This window comes from Anoplopoma fimbria, chromosome 9, assembly GCF_027596085.1.
Source record: "Anoplopoma fimbria isolate UVic2021 breed Golden Eagle Sablefish chromosome 9, Afim_UVic_2022, whole genome shotgun sequence".
NCBI classification, from domain to species: domain Eukaryota; kingdom Metazoa; phylum Chordata; class Actinopteri; order Perciformes; family Anoplopomatidae; genus Anoplopoma; species Anoplopoma fimbria.
Genome location: NC_072457.1, coordinates 15,762,664 through 15,777,836, shown reverse-complemented (window position 1 = coordinate 15,777,836; position 15,173 = coordinate 15,762,664).

Here is a 15,173-nt window from a genome sequence, read left to right as displayed (position 1 = left end):
TTGAAAGTCCTATGCAAGACGTGCCAGGGAAAACACCTCGAGGCCTTACATGAAGTGAATCTTCGGACTGCAGACCACAAGACCACAGCAGTGCACGTCACCGGTGCAAAGGTGAAGTCATCAACGAATGTACTGTACCTGGACCGGCGTGCCGGCTGTAACCAGGTGCTCTTGAAGGTCATCAAGGTGCTACTGCGAAACGGTGAACACACCTTGGAAACGTACGTCATATTGGACGACGGCTCAGAGTTGACAATCCTCCTTCAGGATGCCACCCAGAGGCTGCAACTTCAGGGAACTGCAGAAAGTCTGACCCTAAGGACAGTATGTCAAGGCCTAAGGACACTACATGGCTCAGCAGTGACGTTCAAGATCTCCCCAGCGGGTCAGCCAACAAAGACATTCACCATCGAGAGGGCCTTCACTGCAGGTGAGCTAGGCTTCGCTAAACATTCCTACCCAGTGAAGGGACTTCAGCATAGATACAAGCACTTAAAAGGGGTCCCCCTGCAGCCGTTCATGAACGCACAGCCACTCCTCCTGATAGGCTCAGACTGTCCACACCTAGTAACGCCTACTGAACCCGTTCATCTCGGCCCACCCGGGGGCCCAGCTGCAGTAAAGACCAGGCTCGGGTGGACACTGCAAGGACCAGTTAAGTCTTTCCAACAGTGCAGCCGCCAACAGGAGTGCCTGTTCCTGGCCACCATCTCCCCGGCTACTGAACTCTTCAATCAGGTCGAGAAGCTTTGGCAACTGGACACCTTACCATACAGAAGTGAGAAGCTGGTAACGAGGTCCCGGAGAGATGAAAAGGCCATTAAGCTTCTCGAGGTGAAGACAATGAGAGTGGAGGTAGAGGGAGTATCTAGATATGCCACACCGCTGCTGCGTGTGTACAACAGGCCCACGCTCACGGCAGGGCCTGAAGCTGTCCTACCCAGTCTGCGCGGCACCAAGAAGCGCCTCAGCAGAGACCCAGTAAAGGCAGAGGCTTACCGAGCTGAGATCACAAAGCTGGAGAAGGCAGGCTATATCAGCAGAACCAATCTGGAGCAGGCGAAGGAGTCTTGGTTCATTCCCCACCACATGGTGACACACAACGGGAAGAACCGAGTTGTGTTCAACTGTTCTTTCACCTATAGGGACCAGAACCTGAACGAGCTACTACTGTCAGGCCCCAACCTAGGTGCCTCCCTTTTGGGTGTCCTGTTGCGGTTTAGAGAACATACCATTGCTGTCAGCAGCGACATAAAGGGAATGTTCCACCAGGTCAGACTGCTGCCTGAAGACCGGCCTATGTTGCGCTTTCTCTGGCGGGATCTGCAAAGGGACTCCCAATCCAGTGTGTACGAGTGGCAGGTCCTTCCCTTTGGGACTACTTGTTCACCGTGCTGTGCAATATATGCTCTGCAGAGGCATGTGCACGATCACAGCTACCATGGGGACAAAGTCCGTGAGTCCATCGAGAAGCACTTCTACGTGGACAACTGGCTACAGAGTTTCCCTTCTCCGGACATGTCCAAGGAAGTCATCGACAAGCTAAGAGGTCTATTGTTGGAGGGAGGGTTCGAACTCCGCCAGTGGGCAAGCAGCGCACCAGATGTCATCAGCCACCTGCCTCAGGATATAAAGTCAGAGAGCACTGAACAGTTGCTAAACCACACAGATATGGACCCACAAGAACCTGCCCTGGGGCTACGATGGTTATGCCACTCAGACACGCTGCGCTACAAGTCAAGGATGCTTAAGTGCTCCCCTCCCACCATGAGGAACATTTATAGAGTACTGGCAAGTCAGTACGACCCCATAGGATTCCTCACGCCATTCACTACAAGGGCCAAAGTGATCATTCAGCAGCTATGGGAGAAGAAGCGGGAGTGGGACGACCCCCTACTGCCGGGAGACCTGCTCACGGCATGGCAAGTTTGGGAAGATGAGCTGCAGCACCTGGACAACATCAGACTGCATCGCTGCTATGTGAGCTCGGCCCTGGACCACATAGCCAGTAAGCGGGAGGTGCACATCTTCTGCGACGCATCACAACATGCATATGGTAGTGTGGGATACCTGCGCACAGAAGATGCAGAAGGACACGTTGAAGTGGCCTTCCTGACAGCCCGGTCTAGAGTGGCTCCCAAGCGTCAGCTTTCCATTCCTCGGCTGGAGTTGTGCGCTGCCCTCACTGGCGCTCAGCTTGCGAACCTGCTGAGTAGAGAGCTCACGTTGGAGGTATCCAGAGTGGTCATGTGGACTGACTCCACTACTGTCCTTGCCTGGATCAAGTCTGAGTCCTGCCACTTTAAGGTGTTTGTGGGGACCCGCATCGCTGAAATTCAGGAGTTGACGGACAGCCAGGCTTGGCACTATGTGGAAACGTCAGAGAACCCAGCGGATGATCTTACTCGGGGGAAAAGACTGCAGGACCTTACTAGTGAGAATCGTTGGGAGCCACCTGACCAATGGCCTGCTCATCCAGTCACGGAAAGTGAAGACATCGCTGAAGAGAGGCGCAGGCCCACAACCTGTCTCGCTGCTATGGTAACCACCATAAACCACTCCCTACCTGATGCTCAGCAGTTTAACAGCTTCAGTGAACTTGTGAAAGCGACCGCGAAGTATCTTCTGGGGGCGCCTGTTAATGCTGGTAAGAGTCCAACAGCAGAGGACTTCAAGGAGGCGGAACTCAGTCCTGAGGTCCGCCCAACAAGACAGCTTTCCCAACGAAGTCCAGTGCCTAGCATCTGGGAAAGCAGTCCCTTCAAACAGCTGCTTGATCACACTGGCTCCAGAGTATGATTCAACGCTTCAATTGATACGTGTGGGTGGTCGCCTGCGGCGCTGTCAGGATTTGGAGAACGATATGATCCACCCCCTAGTCTTGGATCCATGTCATACTGTGACCAAGTTACTCGTCCAACAGGTTGATAGTGACCTGAAACAGTTGGCAGTCAGACACAGCCCCTCTTCAGCTGGGCACAGTGGTGATGATCGTTCAACCTCAACTGCCTAGAGCATCGTGGCCCGTTGGGAAAATTAGCAAGGTGTTCCCTGGGGCCGACGGCCTGATTCGCACAGCGGAGATTAAAGTCAGGGACCGTTCCTACATCCGACCTGTGAGTCGTCTCATCAGACTCCCAGCCGTTCCAGAAGAGGATACACAGCGAAAGACATGATACTGCAAATTTGCTTGGGGCAAATTTGGGGGCGGCTGTTTTGAAGGACACTATAGAACTGGCTATTTTAGGGCCCAGCCACTAGGGGCGCTGTCGCAGACTCGGCCGCTTAGGGTCTACTGTTCTCTATGGTAGTGAGTGAGAGCAGCATGAGTCAGACATATCTTCATCTGTTCAGGTTAGATGTTCCACACAGAGAGACAGTTTGCCCAAAGTTTACATTCCTGTGTGTGCATCCAGAGAAACGTAAGACACAATGTTTATTTACCGGATGTATTGTTCTCTCTATGTTTCTGTTGTTATGGTGTTTATAAATAGCGGTAGAATACGTAGTTTACCGGCAATTACGGCACCGCGCGGTACCGCAATGTTTATAATTATATGCCGGACAGTCTGTTACTTTCACTTTCGTTAGCTTGTAAATTTAGTTCAATGTCTCACTGACAATGGGGTTTCTAAACAGATTTTGCAGGGGTTTTCGTCCACCATCTTTCGCGGGAACGGATTCCTTCGTGGAAAATATCTAGCTACCGTAACTACCTCAAAGGTGAGTATTTTCATTACAGTACAATATATCAATTTATTTGCACATGGTGGAATGAGGCATGGGATTTGTATAGGTTTGAAATGTAGGTAATTTAGCATGTTTATCTGCTATCAGATTCAAATCATTTTAAGCTAGATTTCTGCTAGCTAGAGGTAAATTAACTGACTCTAACTTAGTGTTTGTGAATGCTATTTTTAAGCTGACTGATATGAATAGGTTAGTTTCCCTGTTTTGTGGAACGATTTAACTTTTTTATTCAGTCTATAAATCGGCTTGGTAAGCTTCAACTGTGAGCTTCTAGCACCCGTCGCCCCGACTTTGCCTCTTCCCGGGGCTGCTGCGCCCTTTCTCCCTGTGGGGAGGGACAGGGAGAGGTTGCAGCGAGCACAGCAGCCCCGGGAGCAGCAAGGTCGGTGCGTGGGGGTGTTGTAAAGCTCACAGATGGAGCAATGAGCCATCTTCACGGAAGACTCAATCAAATAATAAAAAAAAAATCGATGTTGGCAAATCACCCGACAAGTTTTAACATGGACCCCTCCTGTTTACCATGGTGTCATCGGCATTAATATGCATACAACCAATGTGTTTATGATTAAATGGTTTACTAAAGCACACAATTTAAAATTAAAATTCAGAAACGGTGCTAATATATGATTATATTATGTAGAAACTGGTAAATATTGTGATATTAATGTCAAATTTCCTACCCGTATGAGCACTGTTTCTGAAACATTAGCTGAAATTATATCATGCTTTCTCATGTCTGAATTTTAATGAAAAGATAGTTTGTTCCAATCAAGTTGTTATTCAACTCATTGGTTTGCCTCTTGCTCCTTTTCAGTAGAGTTCATGCATGCAGTGCAAATATTGTAAGTTCGTCGCCTCCAGTCAAGACATTCTTCAAAGACACCACCGACTCTTTGGGGAAATAATCTAAGAAATCAAGAGACTGTGCATTGTCCTTTTGTTATGTCAATATCAAACAAACAATCATAAAACATTCAGTTTTGTCTCTGAAGTAGAAAGCACAGAAATTCTACAACTAAACAAGATTCTAACTTGTGTAAGCTGAAATTCCGAAAGTGAATATTATGCCATTGACCAACCGTTTGATGCATGTGTTGCACCAGCGACTTCATCACAGAGTGTTTTGAGGGAAGAGTTATGTGAAAAGGGTAGGGAAGAGGATGTATATATTGAGACACTTGAACACAAACTCACATCTCTTTTTTCGTGCATCTACTTGTAAAATACAGAAAATAGTTTTCACAATAGAATTTCACGATATTCTGCACTTTTCCAAATTTCATTCTCTTCGAAGAATCAAAGAGGTGCTTACTAAAAATGAATTTGAATTAGATGATTGTGTTGGCAAGGAAATTAAGAAAAACAATATTCAAAACAAATCCACTTATTTTAACTACTCAAGCGAAAGGTGCATTATCCACTGATCAAAGGAGGAATTTATATTTCAAGGAAACACTTTCTTGTGATTGAGCCAATTATATATTTGTATGATAGGACCTATAAAAGTGCCTTTGTTTATGTTTCAATCATTCAAGTTCTAGATAGTCTACTGAGACAGGCTGACTTTTTTTAAAGTTGTATTCAATCGTGAAGCTTTACCTGGCCAATACAGATCCTTTCAAGATGGTCAGTACTTAGATAATAAGATTTTAGGGGAGCAGGAGACAGGTATTTCTATAGTACTGTATATTGATGATTTTGAAGAATGTAAAGATTACTGCTATGTATTGCTTAGTTCTCAATATACCAGCCAAGTTTCACTCTAGTCTACACTCAATTCAGCTAGCTTTTCTTGGAAAGAATTCAGATGTACAATTGTTTGAATATGAAACGTTTCTTGAGCCATTGATTAAGGATATACAGTCTCTGGAAAATGAGGTAGATTTTGTTGAAGATAAGTTTGTAAAGGGAACAGTATTTTGTGTATGTGCATATAACCTCGGGGTCCACTGTCTTGTGGTGGCAATGGACATGACAATTATTGGACACACTATTATGATTACTCCCTCTTATTATTGGCAGCAGCCCTGGGAAATATTGAAGGACCTTAACGAGATTGTTGAGATTGTTGTCTCTATCACATTCTCAGAGGAAATACTCTGTTACTTGGAGAGACAGTTTATCGACCATCGTAAGTTGGTTATAGATTGTTTTCCTGATATCGAACATTATAATCGTTCTAGTGAAATTATAGACTATGAGAGTTGAGTCAAAGCATAGCTTCTTCTTCAAAAAAAAACTTCAACCCAACATCATATGAGAAAGACGGGATAGGAAATGGAGATGGCCACTGTGACGTGCTTGCATATAGCTGGGAATAAACGCTGAAGGGCTGTCTGAAGACCCTGGAGAGTTTATACTGGCTGTGTCTAGAGAGGAAATGGAAGAATTGGACTGTACTTCTGACTGATCAAATTCCGGCATGTCATGTTTGGGCGTAACAGTTCCAGGGGCCGGGCAGGAGTATGACCAAACAGACGGAGTCGTTCCGGGGGACAGACAAGTGGATGACCAGGCTATCGGAGTTGCTCCGGAGGTCTGAGCTCTGGAGACTGGTGCTCCTGAGGTCGGAGATCCTTTGGTCAGAGCTTGGGGGGCCCTGGAGACTGGATGTCTTGGGCCTGGGGTTCTGGAGACTGGATGTCTTGGGCCTGGGGTTCTGGAGACTGGATGTCTTGGGCCTGGGGCTCTGGAGACTGGACCCCTATAGATACCCTTCTCTCTAAATCGCATTTAGTTACACAATATGTCGCCCTCGGCTGTGGGGCTCTCCTCCGTCCCCCATCTCTGTCATGTCCTTTGTCCATGTACACTGGTCTTTTAGGAAAAATCCCCCTGCTGTAGAATAACCAGACTCTCCAGATCCTCACCTTGCTCCACCTAACGTCTTAGTAGTTGATTACCAGAAAATGAAATCAGGTGTGAAAGAAAACTCCAAATCACTTAAAATGGCAATGGAACTATAAAACTATTTAAATATATATGACCACATATACCCTTTTCTGACCAGAATAAGTGCGTGTAGGTTATTTACACACAGGAAAAATAGGCGATAGAATTATTTCCTACTGCCAGTAGAGGAGTAGCCTTTCAGTTCTTTCTTGTCCCAGCACTGCTTGTACGAAAACGGACAGAATTTGTTGCCGAGACGAAGAACGCGCCTGAAAAGGAGCAGAAATTAGTGAGTCAACCTTGGGATCAAGAAAGAGAACGGATATCAACCATTACCACTAAAGGCAACAGCCAGAAATGTAGTGTCAGTTTGTTTTTTTTCCAGTGGGAAAGGGGCTGTACTGAGCCAAGTCACCTTGACATCCACATAGATAACTGAGCCCTGAGCGGAAGCACAAAAGTTTAAAGAGAGGCCTAAGGCCATATGCATTTCTGCCCCTTGGTATAGGGAACTGTATTATATGCGTGTGTGTTTTTTACTTTCTTACAGAATAATGTAATATCTGGATGTATCATCCTAGGTGCTATTTCTGTGGCCATGGAACCTGTTCCGACACACACACACACACACACACACACACACACACACTGGGATACGGACTATGTAAATAGCTTGAATTGGTATGCATTGGAGGGTGAAAAAAAAAGAGATTTCCTTGCAAGATTGTGAGTGGAAAGAAAAGAAATACACTTCGCCTTCAAATGAGACCTCTTTGTGTGTGTGTGTGTGTGTGTGTGTGTGTGTGTGTGTGTGTGTGTGTGTGTGTGTGTGTGCGTGTGTGTGTGCGTGTGTGTGTGTGTGCGTGTGTGTGTGTGTGTGCGTGTGTGTGTGTGTGTGTGTGCGTGTGTGTGTGTGTGTGTGTGTGTGTGTGTGTGTGTGTGTGTGTGTGTGTGTGTGTGTGTGTGTGTGTGTGTGTGGTCCTCAGAGTCTGTTTGCCTCTTTGGAAATGAGCTCTTTTCAATAGTGAGATAGCACTATGGAGGTGTGAAGTGCCACCTCTTTCCATTCAGAAGAAGTTTCCGCTTGTCTGCCTCCTAGATATTGTTCTACTTTCTCTTTCTCCTACGCTCCCTCCATCCCTCTTTTTCCAGTTGGTTTCTCACTTCCTCCCTCCTCTCTACTTCGTTTAACTGGCTCTGTTATTTTTTCTCTCTCCCTCATTTCTGTCCCTTTACTTCCCTCTGCATCACATCTGTCTTTGCATCACCCTTCTTAACACCCCCTTCGCTCTTTTCTCCACTCTGTATCCCACTGTCCCTCACTCTCTCTCCTCCACACAACAACCCACAGGTTGGATGAGTTAATGATGTGCTTCTGCTTGGATCTGCCTCCACTGCATATTCACCACAATATTTACCATATTATTATTTATTTACTGGGATGTTTTACATAGTGCAGAATCTCCAAATCATCCCCTGCATTTGCATTCTCCGGTTTTTCTCTTTTCTTTGGCAGCTTTGCCCCCCTCATAGAAAAGATATTTGCTAACTTGTTCCACTGTTAAACTCACAGCCGGTAGCCAGGGTGACAGTGTCAGCGTAATACAGTGGGTTTTTTTTAATGTAAGTAATACAGTTTGTACCCATATGTATCCATGTCTTGTTTTGGCCATAATAACTGCGTATAACTTGACTCTGGCAAATGACCGGAATCTGGCAATTATGTGGATGGTTGACTTTCAAAACCACACTGGATGTTGGCCACGGAGATGGAATCCCACAGGAAGACAGTCACAGAGACGGTACCACACAGGAGAACAGCCACAGAGGTCGGGTCCACACTGCTAAAAAGACAGGATCACACTGTAACTTGGCCACCAAGACTTAAGGTCAGGTAGGGCAGCCTGCAACACATGCCCTGGTTGTAGGTATGACCAGTGGAGTCCAGTGGAGACCATAGGAGGTGGCTGAGGCCGAATGGGAACGAATGTCGGCCAAACCTGACAGGACATGTTGAACCAGCAGGAGTAGACCTAACCCCGACAGGACACGTCAAGTGAGCAGAAGTCAGCCAGGCTGCCAACAGGACTAGAGGAGCAGGAGGCCTCCAAACATGCCAGAGGCTAGCAGGTTGAAAAGCAGGCTGGACACTAGCTGGTTGGAGGTTAGCTGACTTGGGTATGGATTGGAGGGAAGCCAACTGGGAGACAGGCTGGGAATTCAGGGGTGTTAAGGAAGTCCTTATCCCAGCCAGGCAGAGAGCTCTTCAGCCGTGGCATTTACAAAGCCCCCCTGCGTGCACACCTCAGAGCAGCCTATTTGTACTCATTACTAGGAGCTATAGCACTCCTCTTGGATGCAGAGAAGTGAATAACAGAGTTCATAAATTTCCTCCACAAACAATCCATCTGCTGGATTCAGAGTGGTCAGTTTGTACTGCCAGGATTGGAGAGCAGGCAGCAGTGGACCCAGACACAGAGAACAATGAGGCAGCGGCAGAAACTATGCAATGATTTAGTAGCGGTCGCTTACAGGCTTTCATCTGACAAAACAGGAAGGAAAACAGCAGACAAGGACTCTGGCAAACTGTAACAGAACTCCAAGCAAATGAAGAGAAACCGACAAAGGTTGTAGTAACTAAAGGGGAAGTGGGAACAGGTGAGCAGGTCAGGTGAAACCAATCAGGGCAGGGCAAACACTCAACAAAGGCGGGAAAACACATAAAGGCAAAGAGGTTAAAGCAGGCAGGATACAAGGATCAATAACATGAAACCAGGAAAAAACAAAGCCCCAAAGCACAAAATCCTCTAGAAACTGATCTTCAAAACACGCAACACAGTCCTGTCTTCACAGAACAATTCAGTGTCAGCTGAACACTTAAAGGGTTGGAGCCTTTGCAAACACACCACCCAATTAATAAAGGACGACTGAGTCAGTTATCTCTTAAATCTCTATTTCATTATAATTGCTTTTTATTTAACACTTAACGAAAACGTATTGTATTTATTATTATATTATCATTGATCATAAGCTTTTAGAAATGTAACTTATTTTAAAACCACTTCCAAGGTAAAAATGTCATCAACAATAAAAATGTTTTTCTCAAAACGCGTGATACAATAAAGTATTGTTGTATCTAGTAAATACAGATACATTGGAAATGTATCAACTAACAAGGACCAGAGATGGGACAAACAGATGCCTGCAGCCTGACTGTGGTGTTGGGTATCATGGCAGTGGTGTCAGGAAACACAAACTCAGCAGGCACATCAAGTAAACAGCACTAACATTGCAGCAAACCTGAGGATCACCCTGGAGCAGTGTAACCGCTGTTTCCCAAACATCAATTACAATATGCACTACACAAATGACTTACTTGTTAGTCCTTTATTTGGGCAGCAGTACACATGCCTGAAAATAATACATGCAATAACCACAAGGAGAATAAATAAGAGTTCAGGAGCAGCAGCATTGGCAGACATCCTCAAGAAGGGAAATAAACAATTCTTCAGTTGCTTCAGGCCAAAACACATTTACATAAAACACACTGAGGTGGAGGTTAAAGCACACCCGGCTGGAAAGAAACGCTCTAAAAGGATTGAGCAGCTTTTGTGGCTGCTAAACCTGCACAAACACAAAAAGTAATACTTCTCAAAGCACCTGCAAATATTTAATGCACCCTAACTGTGTTGACAAGCAAAAAGTGTCTCGGTTCTCCTGTGTGACATGCATATATTTAGATTAGGTAATATGAAGAATTCTGCCGCAAAATTGTCCTCTTTATATGCAAATGAGTACTGTTGCAAAAAAAGTGCAATTCTCAAAAATCAGCACAAATAACCACTAGAGCATTCACGGCTGCTGCACTTTTGTAGTCAACAACTAATCCCAAAAAGCAGTTGACTAGTCAATAACCCAATACTAATGATCAATTCTCATGAAATAGGTCTCAAATATAACCAGTGAAGCATCATCTAATCTAGGCAGGACTGTATAGGCTCTCAGAGGCTGTTAAGAAAATGATTTGCAATCTGATCTGATCTGCACTAAACCCAGCAAGCGTGTCTAAACTGGAGATACTGTTTGACTGCAGTCCCCAGTGACGCCGCTTGAAAAAATATCCAATTTTTTGCGTAAACACCTCAATTCCTGCACTCTGGAGAATTTTCATGGACCGATTAATGTTAGTAATGTCTTTATTCATGTAAAGGAAAACACAAAATTCCGATGGCAGGTGATATTTCGAAATTTTATTTGCTCAACTTGCAGTATGCTCTCAGCGCTCCTCCAGTCACGGAGACGCCCGCGGCGGCTGTGGACTCGTGTCATAGGCAGCACATTTCCTCTGTCACACACTCGGAGGCTTCCCACACACACAAAATGTGTCATGGTGAGTCCACAAGAGCTGTTTTTATCCTTGGCGTGGACGGCGCACACACGCCTCTATCTGTGCTCAATGTCTCCTCTCCTCACCCCTCTGTGTGAGTCAGTGTAGACGTAGGCCACTTCTTGATGTAAGCCCATGCGTGTTGCAGTCTTCTGAGGGTTCCGCTCAGCTCTTCTGGTCGGGGCCTTGATGGGTTGCTTCGGAAAGCATACAGTTTGCCTTATTTATTCAAGGTATGTTAATCATCATGTTTATTGGTAATTATAGTACAATGACTGAGGATTTTCTTTTGGTGATTGGGCACAAAAGCTCAGTTGGACTTGACATGGACAATCTTTGCATGGCCAGCACCTCCTGACAAGACTTCTGGCACAGGCTGACTCTACACATTGGCTTTAAGCTCATTTATACTTTGCCACATGGATAATCACAATTAGATACAAAAAAGGACAAATTGAACCTCTATGGGCGTGTTTGCGCTGTAATATCATTAGTGCCACATCTTTTGTGATTCAGACCTTGAGACAAGGCAGATAGCGATCCCAATTCATGGCCCCAATCCCCTCGATACAGCTTCAACTGAAAGAAGTGGAAGTGAGAAAGAAATGATGTTAACAGCTCATTTGATTGGTCAAACAGTGAGAAAATGAGGAACATATCCTCCTATTTCTTATTTAGATGCCTATTTTCATTCCTTTTGTTAAGCAGCGTGGAAAATAGAGCGCCTGCGTGCATGTCATTTAAGGCCTAACATTTGTAGGAACAGTGAAATGTTATCATTATGTAGTGTTATGGCCTTGGGTAATGATGCACAGTAACTGCTCCCGCACTGTTGGAGAATAATGGCTGACTTCACAAAAAATCCATTTCTCCACATGGAGGAATACTGTTTAGAGAGCCTAATAGCTATGATCATCTGTTCTTTGATGGCATGTGCACTTTAGAAGTTTCCTCTGTTATAAGACATCTCTTCTTGGTTTGCATGTATCAAATGTATAAAAACAAATACTTATATAAATGATATGTTGATTTGTACAGCACTCTCAATATTGTTCAAAAATGTGTATGGTTTTATTCAATTACAATTGTACAGACTAAACCATAATTATGCTTTAAAGATTAGCAATGTCTCAGATTACATTCAATGGTAAAAAATGTTATGTCTAATGTCAACCAAAAAAAGAATTCTCACTCTCTTTAATATTTGTACATAGCAACTAAAATATTAAGGTCAGAGAAAGATTTGGTTTTAGCAAATGAACTATGGTGATCGTTTGCTTTAAGTCAGGTAATCGAAACACTTTGGAAGTATTTGAGAAAGATTAAACGGAAATAACTGCCGATCTTTGACAGGATCTACAGCTGAGCAGCTTCACGCCCATTCACCACCCCAACCCTACATTATCTACCGTAGATAGCAGAGTGCAGATCTTCACCAGGTTTGTCCGAAGTGACCACTGCTGTAATGTTTGATGCAGGAAGCGTCTCAGATACATCTCACAGGTGTAAACGCGACTTGAATTGTTTATTCAGGCTTTAATAAACATTGCTCTTCAACCAATAGAGCATATTGTTTTGGGCTCATAAATGAGCACCCAAAACATTATGCTGTTCTGTTCAGCAGTGTGATATTAGCGGTGGACAGCCAGATATGCAACATTTTAAAACAATTATATTCACAAACAACTTTTCTTTCTCGAATCTCTGCAGATGTATTATTTTTTTATCATCAGTCTATAAAAATGTTATCAACTAGACTTTTAGGCCATCAAAAGGCCTAAAAGTAACAGTTAAGTCAAGTTTACTCACGGAAATCTAAACACTCACAGCCACGATGCAATAAGAGATCATTTAAAAGATTAACTGAAACTAAAACTGAAGCAAAATCAGATTCAAGCCAATAAACCCTGCTCTCCAGCATTGACTTAGACCTTAATGCACCATGTCCTTACAGTTGAAGGTATTTTTTTACGGATGCCCTGAAACCCCTTATAAAGATTAAATACCATAAATCATTCAGAAGCATCCAAATTCTGTTCAAATGATTCATATATTTGCTTGTTTCCTAAAGATCATATTGATGGCACAAAATAAAACCGACAATATACTGTACACTTATTTAATGTAATTATTTGACCATACTCCTGATGTTAAATATGTATATATGTCGCTGTGAACCATTATGATTTTCAAAATAATTTAAAGAAATATATATTAAAATTACTTTGAATTATTATTTGTTCATCTCAACAAGCCATTTAATTTCATTTAAACTTTTGCCTCTTTTTTTCTTGGATTTTATTTACACAAACACAAACAGATTTCAAACACAGTGAACACTCATATCCTAATTCAGACAAGAAATATAACTATACAAAGCACAATAAATGCTTATATAAAAAACAATGAGTGAATAAATACTTCATTCTTAATAATAATAATAAAGGTTTAGTCTTAGTGAGTCAGAAAACAATCTGACCAATGGATTCATATAATGTCACGTAGACAAATAGATTTATTTTCAGGATAATGATGCTGAGATGTGTGACTATAGCATTAAAGTTATGCAGAGAGAATCTGCTCTACATTTCCAACAGTGCATTTGACTTGTCTGTGGAGCAACATTATCTCTCCATTTACAGCATATCAACTTTTTTATGGCAACAAAAGCTACAGCCTGCCATTTATTATGTTATTGATTGGACAGTCTAGACAGAACCCCTACTCTGTCTAGCACTGTAGTGCTGGAGCTGACTCAATACACAACACTAATCCCTGGAACACTTCAGCCCCAGACCTGTGAACAGTAGCACATTCCATTGAATTGTTGTCAGGCAAACATTTCTTAGAACCATCAATAGTTCATAATTTTCTGAGAAATAATGAGCTCTCTCATTCCAGTTATCATCATTCATATTGCATCCTCCATCCAAAATACAGTCTTTAATCAGCCAAATGACAAACATTGAGATATTTCTATTTGAAGTAAATGCTTATTCCAATAAGAGATGTTGTATTTAGCCTTATTCCTGACTGCAACCACTATACCAGGGGTCAGCGACTTTTTGGGATAAGAATTTAAGTGTTTTTATCTAGGATCAATTATACCCAGTCTCGTCTAGAAAACGGAAGATGTACATTTGATTATCAAGTGATGTTTATTAATATATATATATATATATATATATATATATATATATATATATATATTTTATATATATATATTATTTTTGTACAGCAGCAGCTTTTACCCATAATCTATATCTTAAACGTTGCATTGCTGACTTAAAATTCAACATTAACATTGCATTTATTTATACAGTTTGTACATTTAAAACTGACATTCCTATCTATTCATACTATTCTTATACTGTATTATTTAAACTGTTATATAAAGTAGGCCCCATATTTTAGCACTGTTGTATATGTGAAAGAGGTTCAACCTTTAGTGTCTCCACCGGGAGCGTGAAGACCCAAGTGATGTCACTTGAGTCGGACTCAGCAGGCTCTTAAGACTACAAGTTAGAAAAGAAAAAAATCATGGTGGTGTGGAGTTAGAAAGAAGTGACCCACCCGACCTGCGTAGCCCCCTGCTCATCTCTGCTGCAGGCCAGAGGCTCCAGGCTGCAATAGCTGCTACATCTCCAACCAAACTGTTTTAACACAACTTTAAATGTCTTTTCCACTTTGTGAGTCGGTCATGTTAAAGGAGTGCGATGCTAAAACCTTGAAGAACTCTTTTGATTGGAGGTATGTCCACTAAGTTGAACACGGGGGTTTTCTGATCAGTCCTCCAAACGTTTCATTTTTTTAAGGCGAGACAAAAATTTGCCTATCGGGATGAGAAGCTTCCACTTGTTTCTCCGGGAGCCTCTCGTGTTTTTGGGACTCCTCTGGTAGTATTGGGGAAACAGGTCTTCAGGATTCCAATTCGACAAAATGACTGGGTAAGATGGAGATGTTTTGCAGTGTACTACTTTCCATGTGTATGAGAAAGCAAGAGGCAGACAGACAGGGTTCTGAGCTTCACCTTTCAGTAACTGTTTCTGGTCACCTTCCTGTTTGATATCAGAACAACAATGTGTTTGACAGAGGGACAGACAGCGCAGAGGGGAAACAGAGGGACAAGGCGTCCCTGGAACTT